The 16286-nt window shown below is 31.7% G+C and overlaps 1 protein-coding gene across 5 annotated transcripts in view; it reads right to left on the reverse strand.

The window, feature by feature from the left end:
* The window catches only part of LOC140447715 (uncharacterized), a 597936-nt gene that overhangs the window by 577513 nt on the left and 4137 nt on the right, over positions 1–16286 (reverse strand). For 2 of the 5 annotated variants that reach the window (XM_072540526.1, XM_072540525.1), the window contains exon 1: positions 4261–4400. The exons of the other annotated variants lie outside the window; for them this stretch is intronic. The gene's annotated coding sequence lies outside the window, so the exon portion shown is untranslated. Of the gene's footprint in view, positions 1–4260; positions 4401–16286 lie in introns of those variants that run through there. 5 annotated transcript variants of the gene reach the window in all.

Consider the following 16286-nt stretch of genomic DNA (forward strand, 5'->3'; position numbering starts at 1 on the left):
TTTACCTGTTACAAAAAAAAATTACGGCTGTGTTAATTTCTTGTCAGCTTCTCTACACTTGTTCGTTCGAAGTCGCCGTTAAACTGTAGGTCCAATATTGTATACTTGTATACACTTAATGATTACAACACAGATATACGCAGAAGACTTGCCTATGCTCAAAATTGGGTATAGCACATAAATTTGTAAAAACATGCCAAGAATTATTAGTAAGTTAATTGCTTAACATCAATGCTGCAACGAGAAGAGTTTATAGTGAGTTAAATATAGATAAGTGGTACAGGAAGGAACGTAACTGTTTCAGAAAATAGTTGGGTTAATCAAAATTCTAATTTTGCTACTCCTCAATTTCACAAAGAACATATATATTTACACGGGTAGTATTAAAATATATTATAAATTAAACGAGATTGAAGACTTTGTAGCTCACCAGGTAACAATTTTTAAGTCTAGATCAGACTGAATATCATGAACTCATTTGGGATTTGACATAAGAAAATTCAAATTAATAAAACCGAATTAAACAACGAAAAACTTTTTAACTAATTTAAGAAAATAATTTTGTCAATATTACGTATCAAAAATAAACTATAATAAAAAAAAGTTGACAAACAACATTAACTGATCATTGGCAAATATTTTCCGCAAAATACTTATCACAATATATTTCAACAAAAGTGTTTGGATGCGTTTAAGAGTTCCTCGGGAAAATTTGTATATTTAAGTAGTTCTAAAGTTTTCTTTTACTCGATTCCGATCTGTTGTGAAGTGCAGAAGTGTGTTTTTTATATACTTTTTGTTAAACGCCGTGCCCCGTCATGTCCGCGGGCAAAAATGGCATTTCTGGGAAAGATCCACCAGATCCTGGTGTAGAGGACATTGAATTTAGAGATGGGAATGACGTAATTATAACTGCAAATGCTTTGCATTGTAATTCTCAGGTTGACTACTCAAATAATATTAAAAACAGTATTGATACAAGATTGCCATCGACTTCAGCTAAAACAAATATTCAAAAAAGTCAGGAATTTAATTCATCTAATTGATTTAGTTCTAATGGCATATCAACATATCAATTTAAATTTAGGTCATTTGCATCCAATGAAACTGGAGAGAAACTACTTTCGTTATCTAATTATGATAAAAATATTATTGAAATTATTAGTGTAGGTAAAAACCGTATTAAAATCCCAGTAGATTCAGGTTCTGTTGCTAATACGTTAGTTACTGAAGATTTTTTTGAGAAAAATAATCTAATAGCATATATTCCAAATTATTTAACAGAAAAAAAAGGTCTCGTTCGTGGAGTGGATACTACTTTAAGTGAAAATGTACTGGTCAACACTATTAAGTCTAATATTCCTATTAAAAAAGTTTATAGAATGACTAGATTAGTTCAAAATAATGGTATATCCGAAAGAGTTCCTAGACAAATGGTAATTGTTAGCTTTGAGGGTAAATTAATTCCCCAATATATTTACATCAATAAAGTTAGATGTCCGGTTGAAGTATATGTTAGTCCGGTTATGCAATGTTTTAATTGCCTTCGATATGGTAATTCAACAACCCAATGTAAGTCGAAAAAAAAGATGTAAAACATGCGGTAATGAAGATAAAATTGGTTGCCCCGATAAGTGTAATGCATTTTGCGTTTATTGTAAAAATAATATCTACGAGTCAATTTTTAAAGAATGCCCCGAATACTTGAAACAAAAGAAAACTAAAGAAGCTGAAAAAGCTATTGAAAATCCAAGTTATTCCAGTTTAGTTCAAAAAAACAAATTTGCACCCTTAACTACCTGTGACATCGACTTCCCTCCATTAAAAAGCTGTTCTCTAAGCCTTCGAATTCTAGCACTGCTTACAAAAATAATAATACTCACAAGCATATATCCTCCCCTACAGTTAGTCCCCCCAAAAAAAGAAAAAATTGTGATACAACTCCTAATTTTCCTCCTATTCGTAGAGAATACCAGACCAGCTTCTGTTGGGAGCTATATTTCAGTTTGGAAACCCTGAACCTCCTAATGAATTCAATAAGTTTATCAGTCAGCTCAGTGCTTCACTCAAAAATTTGATCCAACAAAGTATCCAGGATTATTGCAATTCTTCCTCAAATATAGAATCTAATCTTAAAATTTACGAAATTGAATAAGAAAATAAAATTAAAGATATTATAGGTAACATTTTTACATAACTTAAATGGCTTCCAAAAACATTAAAATTATTCAATGGAATATTCGTTCGCTAAATGCAAACAAATATTCTTTAAATCAATTACTTTTTGAAGAACGTTTTGATATAGTTCTTTTATCAGAAACTTGGTCCAAACCATCTGATACTGTTTGCTTCAATAATTTTAATGTAGTTAATAAAAGTAGAAGTAAGGGATATGGAGGAGTTGCCATAATTTTAGCAATAACATTATTTATGAGCCCATTTCATTTGTTAACAATTTCAATCCTAATCTCGAAGTTTGTGGTGTAAATATTAAGATTGACCAAAAAATTTATTCTATTCTGAGTGTGTATCGTCCAGCAAAAGTTAGAGTAACAACGCAAGATTACGTTAGTGTTTTTTCTCAAATTAACAATGATTGTATTATTACCGAAGATTTTAATGCTCACCATGGATTATGGGGATCCAATTTATGTTCCGTCGATGGCAATATACTAGTAGAAGCCTTAGATGTATTTCCTAATCTAGTTGTTGTAAATGACGGATCGGCTACTAGAGCTACTCCTCCAGGACGTATCAAATCGGTTGTAGATCTTACTATTATAAGCTCTAGTTTATGTTCAGCCTTTGACTGGACCGTTCTTCCAGATACCTATGGATCCGATCACTTTCCCATTAGACTTTCTGTGCAGGATATGAAATTTGAAAATACAATTTTTATATCTTCAGTTAAGTGGTCAATGTCTAATGCAAATTGGGAAAAATTTAGAGATTCTGTAGAGAGCATCTTCAGATATAAATCAAATACAAACAAAACCAATGAAATGATATTCTTCTTATTAGATTCTATTACTACTGCAGCCAACAAATCTTTTAAAATTATCAAACCCTCAGCCAAATCTTTCAAAACGCCACCATGGTGGGATGATGAATGTCTCACTGTTTCGAATTCGAGGAAAAATTCTTTTAAAATGTATAAATCCAATCTTACCCTTTCAAACTTTATTGAATATAAGAGGAATGAAGCTATATGTAAAGACACTTTCCGCTCAAAAGCCAAATCTAGTTGGGCTCGATTTTGTTCCTCACTTAGTAGGCAAACTTCACCCTCAGAGATTTGGAAAAGGGTAAACAAAATTCAAGGTAAGAAAAAGTACACCGCTAATGATGAAGACATAGTAGAAAGTCTTTTTACAAAAATCTCTCCGGATTATGTCCATCTACCAGTATTTATGCAGAGCATCTCCACTAATGATCACTTTTTACTAACCCCATTTCAGCTGACGAACTTAAAGCAAATATTAAGAGTTCTAAAAATACAGCTCCTGGTATTGACGGCATTAACTATAGCATGCTATTAAACCTGCCAGAAATTGCCATACATTATTTGTGCAAAATATACAACAATATTTTACTTAAAGGAGACAACTGTGATTCTCTTAAACAATGCTAGGTTATTCCTATACCCAAAGTAAACCAGCGTACTGCCCTAAGACCTATCTCCCTTATGTCTTGTTTGCTTAAAACATTTGAACGAATTATGAAAAGCAGATTAGAATGGTGGTGTGAAAACAAAAATATTTTCCCAGTGTGTCAAGATGGCTTCCGTAGAAATAAAGGGACTATGGATTGTGTGTCTCAATTAACGACTGATATTCAGTTATCCTACTCAAATAATAATTATCTATCTGCCATATTTCTTGATATTTCAGGGGCTTATGATAACGTCAATTTAAATCTATTATTTGAAAAACTAAAGCACATAGGTATTCCACCTTTGTGTTCATATGTGTTAGTAAACTTATTTCTTAATAGACAGGTATTCATTCGATGTAATGATAGATTGATTGGCCCGAGAGTAGTACATCAAGGTCTACCATAAGGCTCTGTCCTTAGCCCCTTGTTGTTTAATCTATACACTGTAGATCTTCACAGTACAGGCATTAAATGCAATATATTACAATATGCAGACGACTTCTGCTTTTACACTGTGAATAATTCATACCAACAAAGTATTAACTCAATAAAAACGATTATGTGTGATGCAAGAGAGTATTTCATTAAACAAGGGTTTGAACTTACTACGAAGAAATCAGCTGTGGTATTTTTTACGCGACATCGTTTACCAGTTATATCCAGCATTATGTTTAACAGCCCAAGTATACCCGTTCACAATCACTTCACTTATCTTGGTATTACATTGGACACCAAGTTAACATGAGACGAACACATTAACAAGTGCTTAATGAAATGTGAGAAAAGTTTAAATATTCTTAAAGTAGTTAATCGCTATCGATGGGGTCCCGACCCTAAGATTAACTTAATGTTTTATCGTGCGTACACCAGATCCATTCACGACTATGGAAGCTTTCTATACATATCTGCCACAAACAGTCGTCTTAAAAAACTAGACCGCCTTCAGTATAAGGCTCTGCGATTACGGATGGTTCTAAATCAAGATTAGGAGTCGGTTGTGCTGTATATATTCCGGATCACAAAGAATCCCTTATGTTTAAGTTAGATAAACAATGCTCTATATACTCTGCAGAAATGTTCGCAATTCATAAAGCTCTAGAATCGGCTGTCAACAAAAAAATTTCTAACCACCAAGTTGTAATTATGTCACATTCAATGTCTGCGTTATTAGCTTTAGAAAACTTACGTAAACATTTATATAAAAATAGTCTTGTCGTTAAAATTTTATAAAACCAACTAAAGCTGCTGGAAGAACATACTACTGTAAATTTTGTCTGGGTAAAGGGACACTTTGGTATTTCCGGTAACCTCAAAGCAGATTTTTATGCTAAGGAGGCAATCTTAAAAGGATCAGAAATAACTTGGCTAGATAGAAGCGATCTAACAGCCACTTGCAAAAAAAGTCTAAAACAAAATTGGGAAATTGAATGGTATGCTTTCTGTAATCGAAGCAATAATCTTTATACAAAAATTCATCCAGTTTTACCTACTGAGCCGTTTGCCGTAAGAAGTTACCCCAACAGAAATATTTATTCCATGTTTGTTAGATGTCTCTTTAACCATGCCACTGTCAAGACATACCTCTATAGACTAAATCTATCCGAAACAGAAATTTGTGATTGCAATGGTTATTTGGCTGTTTGGATGCAAGCATAATGATGATGCAATTAAGTATTTGATGCACACTCTGCCTCAAGAACAAATACCTTTACCACAAAATCAAACTTCTCTCTTATACTTGTCTCGAAGAAACTGTAAAATACAACAAATTATTTGGGAATTTTTAAAAAGGACTAAGAGAAAAATCTAACTTGTATGAATGAGTCGGCTTGAATGTGTTTAGCAATTATTATTTTTCATGTTTATTCTTATGTAATATTAAGTACCTCCCTGTTATTTGTTATTTAAAAAATAAAAAGAAAAAAAAGGAAAAACAGAGAATAAAAAAAAAGGAAAAAAAATATATACATAAAACATTCACAAAGAAGGCCTAAACCTCCGATGGGTTGAACCGGGTTTATGTCTTAGCGATGTGAAAAAAGATTACTATTTATTAGTATTTAGTATTAGCATTTAGTATTCTTTGTACATTTCTTATTTAAGTTGGTTAGGGCCCTGAATGAAGAGTATCAATAGAGGTCAATTTAATGTTTCCACTTCCTTTTTGTATTTTTTTTATTTGTATTTAACAATACCTATATATGTATGTGCCTGTATAAGTGTATACAGATTCGGCAAATTTTCAACTACCGTATACGTTATTCAGTATGTGGAACAAAGATAACACTTAATTGTTTGAATAGAAGTGAGAGGCAGTCATCATCTCGACGGAGTAGGTATGACTTTTAAACAGTGTTGCTATTATTTCTGTTACATATTTCCTTCTAAATTTTAGTCCGATGCATGAGTCTAAAATAATATTTAAATCCACTACAGTTCATTGTAGAATAAAAATTAATATTGTCCCAAAAAAATTCAAATAAAGTAGCCACGTAATTGTTATTTTCTAATCGATTTTATCAATTACTTTATTAGTTAACAAATAACAGTGATTTAAGTAATTTATGTGTGGCAACAAAGCATTATTCCCCTGAAGAGTTTGAAATTTTAAGCAACGCCTTCTTTTACAGTGCGAAGCGGCATAAAAATACACCGATGACCGACAGTAATTATCGGACGTTGATGGGGTGTAGTTCTTTGCATAAAATTATTTCGTCGCCAACTTTCCGTCAGTAAATCTAAGAAAAACTCAAACACTTATAGGAATTCGAGTTTTAAATGTAATTTTTGTAGATTTTTAGCTCTGGTAGCTAGGAAATAAAACAATAATTAACTTAACAAACATTAACTAAATATAAATATTATTTTTATAAGAAAAAAACCAATCAAAAAAATTATTCTAAATAATTAAAATTAAAGGCATTTTTAAAAAATCTCTAACCAATTAAATGTTCAAACAAACCACCATTTTAAGCTAAACAAAATCCGAATCTATCAATTAAAGCAAGTCTCATTGCATTTAGCTGATTTGGTTGTACTCGACTACAAAGTTGAACAATTTTTTCTTACAATTCTGCTAAATTGGTGGCTCGTTCGAAATCATGCCGATATAATTTTGATTTTAGCATTCCTAAGAAATAAAATACCAAAGGTGCTAAATCTGGTGATCTAGGGGGCCATTTTATTGTTCCTCGTGTAGAAATTATTCGTCCAGGAAATGTTTGTTCCAAATAATTTGTAACTTCGATTGCATTATGTGCTGGGCAACCATCCTGTTGAAACCAAACATCATCGAAGTTGACCGCAAGGTTTCGAACAGCTGGAATAATCTGATTGCGTAATAAATCTAGATACTTTCGCCCATTCAGATTTCCCGTAATAAAAAATGGACCAATTATATTATCGTTATAAATGCCAGTCCACACATTTAATTTCTTTGGGAATTGTGTTTTCACAGCAATACTCAAATGTTTCTTTTCCCTAGACCAATAGCGGACGACAGATGGATTATGACGTTTATGGATTGTGAATGAAGATTCATCGGAAAACACTTTTTAAAAAGTTATTGTTTTTAAAAAGCAGCAATAAATAACTGTATTATTTCTACAATAGAATGGTTCCCATAATACCATTTCACCATTTGAATCTTTTCTTTTTGAAAATACAGTAGAACCTCGATAGGTCAAACCTCAATAAATTAAAAACCTCTATAACTTCAAAAAATTATATGTTCCCTTCCCATCGGAGCCCAAAACCTCTACAACTTAAAATACACAATCTCGATAACTTAAATAAATAATATCAATATTGGCCCTCAGTAACTTAAAGAAATGTTTTCACAATCCCTATAACATAAAATTGTTTACCAATGACAGCTGAACAGCTTACTGTATCATAAGTTTTGATCACTGTTCTAGAAACATCGATTTAGGTACTGTGTGATACCTTGCTTAAAATGAGTTCAAAAAGAAAATTAACAACGCTAACATATGCTGATAAATTAAAAGCTATAGAAGCAGTGAAAAATGGATTCAAAAGAAAAGAAGTTGCGGCTCCGTTTGGAATACACGAGAGTACATTATCAATCATCATAAAAAAAGAAACCGAACTATTGAAAAAACAAGAATCACGAGACAAAAATTGCCGAATTCCCTAATTTGGAACAGTGTTTGTTTACGTGGTTAAAACAATATCGAAACAAAAACATCAGTATCAGTGGACCCATACTGAAAGAAAAGGCTATAGAGTTCGCTAATTCACTAAAAATCGATAATTTTAAAGCCAGCAATGGCTGGTTAGAGAATTTCAATAAACGAATGATTTAGCCTTAAAAAAATGTGCGGCGAAAGTACAAGCGTAAGCAAATCAGTCTGCCAAGAATGGAAATCTGACTTGCATAATTTAGTGAATAATTATGATCCCAATGATGTTTTTAATGCTGATGAAACTGGTCTGTTTTTTAAATGTCTTCCCGAAAAAACATTAACATTCAAAAATAAAAAATGTCATGGAGAAAAACACAGCAAGGAACGACTTACGATTCTGCTTTGTGCAAATTCTAAGGGCACAGAAAAACTCAAACCTTTAATTATATAGGTAAGTCAAAAAAACCTCGGTGTTTTGCAGGTTTAAAATCACTACCCATGGATTATGAAGCCAATAAAAAAGCATGGATGACAGCAGAACTTTTTAAAAAATGGCTGAATAATTTAGATTAGCAAAGGGCAACTTGAAATAGAAAAATTGTTCTGTTCATTGACAACTGAACAGCACACGGAGGCATACCACCATTAAAGGCAATCAAAGTACAATTTCTTCCACCAAACACAACATCACAACTTCAACCTTTGGATCAGAGTATCATTAAAAATTTTAAAACATTATGCAGAAAAGAAGTTGTTAGAAGAATGATAGCTGATATGGAGCAAAATACGATTTCTTCTATCAATGTTCTTCAAATAATGAGGATAATGAACAAAAAATGGCAAAACGTAACACTCCTCACAGTGAAAAACTGCTTTAGAACCTGTGGTTTTTCTTCAGAACCTCAAGAAATCATTTTGAAGAGGAAGATAATAATGATCCTGAATAATGGAATAACAACATGCACTGTATTTAAAGTTATAAAGACGATGAATTTAATGACGACCCACAAACTTCATCTAAGAGCATATCAATCAACGAAGCAAGAGTGCTATAACGACTGTACGATCATTTATAGAGCAGTGTAGAAACATAAAAGATAACGTATTTTCTTCTCTATGTTATTTAAAATCAAATCGATTTAGAATCTATGAATTGTTTAAATCAAAAGAAAATCTCAGACTTTTTTTAGTAGACTATACCTTTAATTATTGCTTTAACTTTTTGTAACGAATATATTAAATGAATGTAGTGTATCATAAATGCCTATATTTTAATGAACTTCTGACCTATATTAATCCATCACAACATAGACCCTTGATAACTTAAAACCTGCATAACTTAAAATATTTGGTTTTTTCCTTGGAATTTAACTTATCGAGGTTCTACTACTGTATACGCTTGGCATGTTAATTATTTGTTTTCAACCTTTTACCACGACAGCTAAAAATCAAAGAAATAGACCTTACCTTATTGACCTTAAACCTGCTGTACAGATAAGGACCGCCTATTCTTTTGAGGGGAAGTCGTAGAGGGGGCAAATGGTTTATACTATTTGTCTATCTACTGAAGTGCGATATTTATTTAGCTCACGCTGTTGTCGCATCTCAATTTCTCAATGCAGTATTCTTTGTTAATTAATGAAGTAATGATATAATCGTTTAAAAAATAATACTTACATGATTACTTCATGTAAGGTTTGTTGGGGCAATATTAATTTTCATTCTACAATGAACTGTAGTGGATTTAAACATTATGTTACACTCATGTATCCGACTAATGTTTTAGAAGGAGTTATGTTACAGAAATTTCGCAACACTGTTTAAAAATTAGACTCGCTACTCCAAGTGCGTGGATTGTGTCTCACTCGTATTCAAACAATTAAGTGTTATCTTTGTTCCACATACTGAATAACGTATACGGTAGTTGAAAATTTGCCGAATCGGTATATGTGCGCATATGTATATAGTATCCGTATATTTAGTATTGTAGCAAACAGTATTTATTATATATCGTGGCTGAATGGATCAATAATCCAAAGCCATTAAAAAATATATATTTCAACCATAGAGAAAGTTGCAAAACACATTTTTTGTATGTGTATACAATGAAAATATATTTGAGACTAAGTTGGTCTTAGGAATTACACCCTGAATTTGTAATATTGGGATATAAATGCCCAAAACAATTCATTTTTATGTAAAATGGACAATCGTTCACGGCATAACATTCAACATCTCTTTCAATTATTTTCTGAATTTTCTTTGGTATTCAAAGCTAGTTATAAAGTCCAATTATGTATGCCAAGTAAAGTTAAAATTTATCAATACAACTGGAACGGAACAATTCCAAATCAATATCCAGAACATTATCATATCGCAATACCTATCAAGTATGCCTACCAAGTTTATTTTTAATATTATATTGTTGACCCTGTATTAAAGAAAAACTACATGCGATAGGGTTATCTAGAATTTAAAAAAATCTGGTGTAGATAGACATGAAGTTACACAACTGATTTCGATAAAAAGATGAATTATAAAACCATTCAATCGACTTCAAAGTAATTCTCAAAAACTACAAAACGAAATGTCATTGTTTATAATTAAATAATTAACTGGCGATATCATTAAAATAACTATTATATGGTTTGTCGTGGCGTTTAAATGTTGTGTTTTATATAATAACTGAAATAAATTACTCAAAATCTTTTAAAATTAAGAACATACCGGTGTACGCAAGGCGTTTCACAGCGGCTTGTTATTTTTGCCGGTTTTACAAAATTGGTACAATGGTACATAAGGTATATTGTGTTGGGTAATTAATATTAAACATCAGCTAACTCTAGAAAAAAAGTACCATTACACCAATGTAAGAGAACACATTTAAGTAGTATTTTAAAAAACATTTTATCCCCTAGTACAATTTGTACTTTTGTATAGGTGGTAGTGAAGGTTGTTCGGTATAGGGAAATAATGAGGTTAATTAATATTTTTGTAATTGTTTGTTTGTTTGATTCATTTTGAAACTAAATCGGTGAATTTGTTTATACTACATTTTTAGCTTACATTTGCACATTTCGTTGGAGATATTAGTTAATCACTGACCATAGTCATCATCATCAAGGCCTTTCAATCATGATGGAATATTTGCCACTTTTACTTAGAGCTAGATCTGTGCATAGTTCCCACCAGTTTCTCACTTTCAGGATTTTCATATCTCTCATGACCTGGTCCTCCCTTCTCTCTCTGGATCTTCCCCTTGGTCGTTCAGTTTCTGACTTCCATTTGGTGACCTTCTCAATCAGTATGTTGTTTTTCTTTTCTCTGTATGTCCCAGCCATCTCAGTCTCTGCGCTTTAATTATAAATATTATTATATCTTCTCCTTTCATTATGTATCTTAGTTCATGGTTCATTCTTCTTCTCATTTCTCCGTTTTCCATTCTTATTGGGCCCATAATTCTTCTGAAGATTATCCTTTCAAATATTCTTAATTTTGTCTTCATCTTTATGTGAGGCACATTTTCTCAACTGCTTATGTAACTACTGGTCTGATTGCAACTCTGTATATTTTCAGTTTTGTATTTCTGGATAAGTTCTTGTCTTTCATTCGCCTATCTTCGGATAACTCGCCTATCTCAAAACTCTTCAGAGCTTTCTCTGTCTCTATATAATAAAATTCAGTGAAGTGTGTTTCCCATGATCCATTGTCACTTTTAACCACTGGTCTGCATTTAATTTGTTCAGCTTTTAGGTATCCAAATAGTTTAGCGCTGTCGTTACTATTCTCTTCTAGGTCATTTAAAAACTCTTCCATCCATAGCGTTACTGCCTTAGATACTGCCACTTAGGAAATCAATGTAGGAGTCAGCCAAGATGTAACAGATGCCAAGAAACTCATAATTCAAAGGATTGTACAAAAGTTGAGTTCACACAAGTATGTTTCAGTTGTAAGGGGAATCATTTGACCACAAATTTAAGCGCGTGTCCAGAATTTACACGACAAAAGTTAATAAAAGAGATGATGGGTTTAACAAACATTAATTTTTACATGTTTCATGTTTTACATTTTTACATCGTTCTCAAAATACAATTTACTAATGTTTGTATTTTGAGAACGATTTCCGAAGTGGAAATTGAAACGTCAATAAACGTATTTTAACCTTTAATTGTGGCTTATTCCCATTTAAATAGTAATTAATGCATACCAGTACTTTGGAAACAATGAAAATACCATTAATTTACGAAGAATTGTTGACAAATATAAACCAGGCAGCCAACGTCGCTGTCCCAAAACATTCTTCCATTAAAGAAAAAAACAAAGGTCATATTCCGAAACCATGGTGGAACAATCATTGTGTTAGCAGCTGAAAATAGAAAACATGCGTTTATAAATTATAAACAGAATTAAACGCTCCAAAACCTAATGGAGTATAAACGACTAGATGCTATTGAAAAGAAAATCTTCAAACAGAAGAAAAAGAAGAATTGGATTGATTTTTACGAAAGCCTAAACTCAAGAACACAAATCGCAAAAGACGTCTGGCGAAAAGTTAATTGTTTTAACAACCGCAAACAAGCCAACAAAGTACCTATTGATCCAGAAGATACATGGTTGGAGTAATTCCATAGAAAAATTGCCCCGGCATGGGTTCCAAATGACGACACTGTACAAGAATGTATCCAAACAGTACCCAGACAAAACCACAATTTTGACAAAAATTTTCATTTATGGAAATTGCATCGAACCCTTGAACAAAGAAATAATACTTCTCCTGGTATTGACAATGTGTCATATTCGCTGTTATACAACTTACCTACTGAATATAAAATCTCACTAGTAAGCATTTTCAACAATATTTGGACAAATAAGACACCAGTACCAAATAGTTGGAAAGAGTACCTGTTAATTCTGATTAAAAAACCTGGCAGACCAGAACGTGATCCAAGTTCTTACCGACCTATCTCCTTATCTTCATGTCTTTTAAAAACAAATTAAAAATAGATTTGAACATTGGCAAAACACGATGGTATACTTCCAAGTTCCCAATATGGTTTTCGCAAGTCTAGGTTCACTCAAGATGCAACTACAGCTCTAGTTACTTCAATTCAGTTTAATTTTACATCAAATAAGTCTACAGCAGCTGCGTTCCTTGACATTTCTGCTGCTTTTGATAATGTTAATTTAGGCATTCTTTACCAAAAAATGTTGTATATTGGAATCCCTAGATCATTTGCTCTCTTTTTAAAATCTTAATATTCTAACAGACTAACTTTTTTAATAATTAATAATGAGGAATTTTCATACCCCCCGACTAACTAATATTGGATTGACACAGGGGAGTATTTTAAGCTCGATTTTATATATCCTCTACAACATAGATCTTGAAGTTAGTATACCCAACCATACAAAATTCTTCAATATGCTGATAATGTTGTTTTATATACAGCAGGAAAATTGTTAAGTACCTGTGAGGATAATTTGAAAGTCACATTAGAAATCGTAAATCAGTACCATGAAGAAATAGGATTATCAATTTCTGACACTAAAACTAAGATGTGTTACTTTTCACAAAAACATAGAGTTCCACAAGGCAATCTTAAGGTGGTAAAATTTAATTTCCCTATAAAAAACTGTATCAATTATCTTGGTACGTATCTAGACAGGCAATTGTTATGGAAAGATTACATTACAGCTTTCTGTACACAAATTGGGGAGCAGACCCAAATATTGCTTTGATGTTTTACCGTAACATGATCAGGCCGATTTTCGACTATAACTGTCATTTATTTGGATCAGCGGCCAATAAACATCTAAACAAACTTAACGTTAAAAAAAATAAATGCCTGAGATTATGCCTAGGTTATTTAAAATCCACTCCAGTTAAAAAAAATGGAAAATGAAGCGGTGGAACCTCCATTGCATCTACGCCACCAATTCCTTAGCGACAAATTTACAGTCCGAATTATGTCCAAAAATTGTAAATACCTTGAAGATCTTAATGAGCTATCAGTTTTACACCTCACCCATAGGTACTGGGGAACTAAAAAATCTATACCTTTGGCAGATAGCTATCTGAGTACGGTAAAATGGCAAAAACACAAAGTTTGGGTAGAAAGGTTAGGATATGTTACTTAAACTCATATTTACTCCCAAATATGTTTGACATAATTATTAAAGAAAAATGGACAAATTATCAGTACATTTTTACTGATAAGTCAAAAGATGCAAATGGAACAGGATGTGCAATGTCCACGAAAATAAAAATTACCATCACCAGTATAGCTTACCCAGTGAATGCTCTATATACACAGCAGAAATGATGGCAATAATGTTTGCTCTTCAGTATGTAGTAGGGAATCCAACTAGCAACTATGTTATATTTACTGACAGTAAAAGCGTGGTCGACAGATTTAACAACTTTCAAGCAGTCAAACACATAAATCACATTGAACTGAAAATTCTTAAAATTCTTTATGAAACTATACAATTAGGATTAAATGTAATAATTACATGGATTAAGGGCCATTCAGGAATAAAAGCCAATGAGATTGTTGACAATTTGGCTAAATCAGCATATATGCTTGGAGAAAAAGTAAACAAATATTTAATTCCAGCGACAGATATTGATATCGTTAGTACACAAAACCTTAAAAATAATTGGCATTTACACTACAGATAATGTAAGACTGGCTTAAACTTTTATCACTGTAACATTAGGATACTCTCAAGAAGATGGTTCTACACAGAATCTAATAGACATTTTATAAAGACCATTAATCGCTGAGAGCACATCATGCTCTTACGCCATCTTACATGCATGGAATCGGCTTATCAAATACTCCCAATTGTACTTGTGGCAAAATAGGCGATCTAACACATATTATATTAGAATGTGATTTACAAATTATTAATATAAACGAACTTTATAAGGAATTAATAAGTTCTAAGTGTGGTTTTCCAATAAACTTTAATCTTTTAATATTTTCAAATAATATGGAAATTCTTCATTGACTTTACAAACATGTTAAAATATGTAAATATGAGTTGTAAATAGTTCATAGGCATAATCTGTTAATATGGTTTCCAAAAAAAAAAAACAAAAAAAAAAGTATACCACAAATTGATAAAAAAACATAAAAGAATTAAGAAAATAGAAATAGAACAAAAAACAAAAAAATAAATACAAAAAAAAACAAAAAAAAGCAACAAATCAAAAAAAAGAAAACAAAACAAAAAACAAGAAGATAATAAAAGAATAACAATATAAAAATATATCAAAACAAAATTTATGTATCCATAAAAATATTAGGTATATATGTATATGTAGTAACATTTATAACTAATAACAAGAAAATTTTGACTATGAACCTGCAATCAATAATAATTAAAATTCGGTTGGTTTTAACAATAAACACAAACAAGTCTGGCTAATTGGCTCTGTCGAAGCCATTTTTCAGAAAAAAAAATCCATAGCGTTTTTTGTTTTTACACTTTGTAAAAACAAGACCACTTTGGTCTGCTACTTTTTTTTTTCTTTGTATTCATTTCAATAATGTTCGTCTTTAGTTGACATCCACTTATTTCTTGCTTGGTTTTTCTGTTTGATTTTGATTTCGCATTCTATAAAGAACCATTATTTCCTTCTTTTTATTTCCCACCGTCCTAGCACCTTTTCAGCTGAACTCAAAATGAATTCGTTTATATTTTTCCACATTTTCTCTGTGCTATTTGCTTGTTAGATTTTCCTTAAGGGTTGTCTTATCTCTTAGTTAGTGTCCTCTAAACTTCTCCAGATTTCATTTTCTTTTGATTTGTCTTGTTCTCTATGTTTTAATTACCTTCATTTTGATTTCTTTTATTCCTAGAAAATATTAAACTCCGAATAAAAAGTGTTGCCATTATCCATCATAAACTTTTACACAGGTTATTATTTTGTCTAGGTCACGATTATAAAATTGGGTTTGCTAGAACATGTAAAACACATGAAATTTTGTATTAATAAATAATTTGATGTTTTTTTCATTGTTTCTAGTTTATAAAAATAACAGTAATACAAAATATAAAGTTGTAAAAATAAAGTAAATAACATAATAAGGGTGAATTTCCAGAATGCTGGAAAAATAGTTTTTTAACTCCTATTTTAAAGCAGGAGAATTCATTGGTGAATAATTACAGGCCCATTAGTATAATTAGTCTAATACCAAAGATGGTTGAATGTTTTGTATGTGACTATCTTAAAGCTTCACTTGAAAAACAGCTAGTAGACCAACAATTTGGATTTCGGAATAGCAGATCAACTGAATGTAATATACTAGTGTTTGTGGACTTCCTGAGGAAGGCCATGGAGAGGGGCTGTAGGGTACATGCACTATACACTCATTTCTCCAAGGCCTTTGATCGGGTCAACCATAATATTTTAATAGTTAAACTTAAAAAAACGGGTGTTGATGAGCCACTTCTTAGATGGCTGAGAACATACTTGAT

This window comes from Diabrotica undecimpunctata, chromosome 8, assembly GCF_040954645.1.
Source record: "Diabrotica undecimpunctata isolate CICGRU chromosome 8, icDiaUnde3, whole genome shotgun sequence".
Lineage (NCBI taxonomy): Eukaryota > Metazoa > Arthropoda > Insecta > Coleoptera > Chrysomelidae > Diabrotica > Diabrotica undecimpunctata.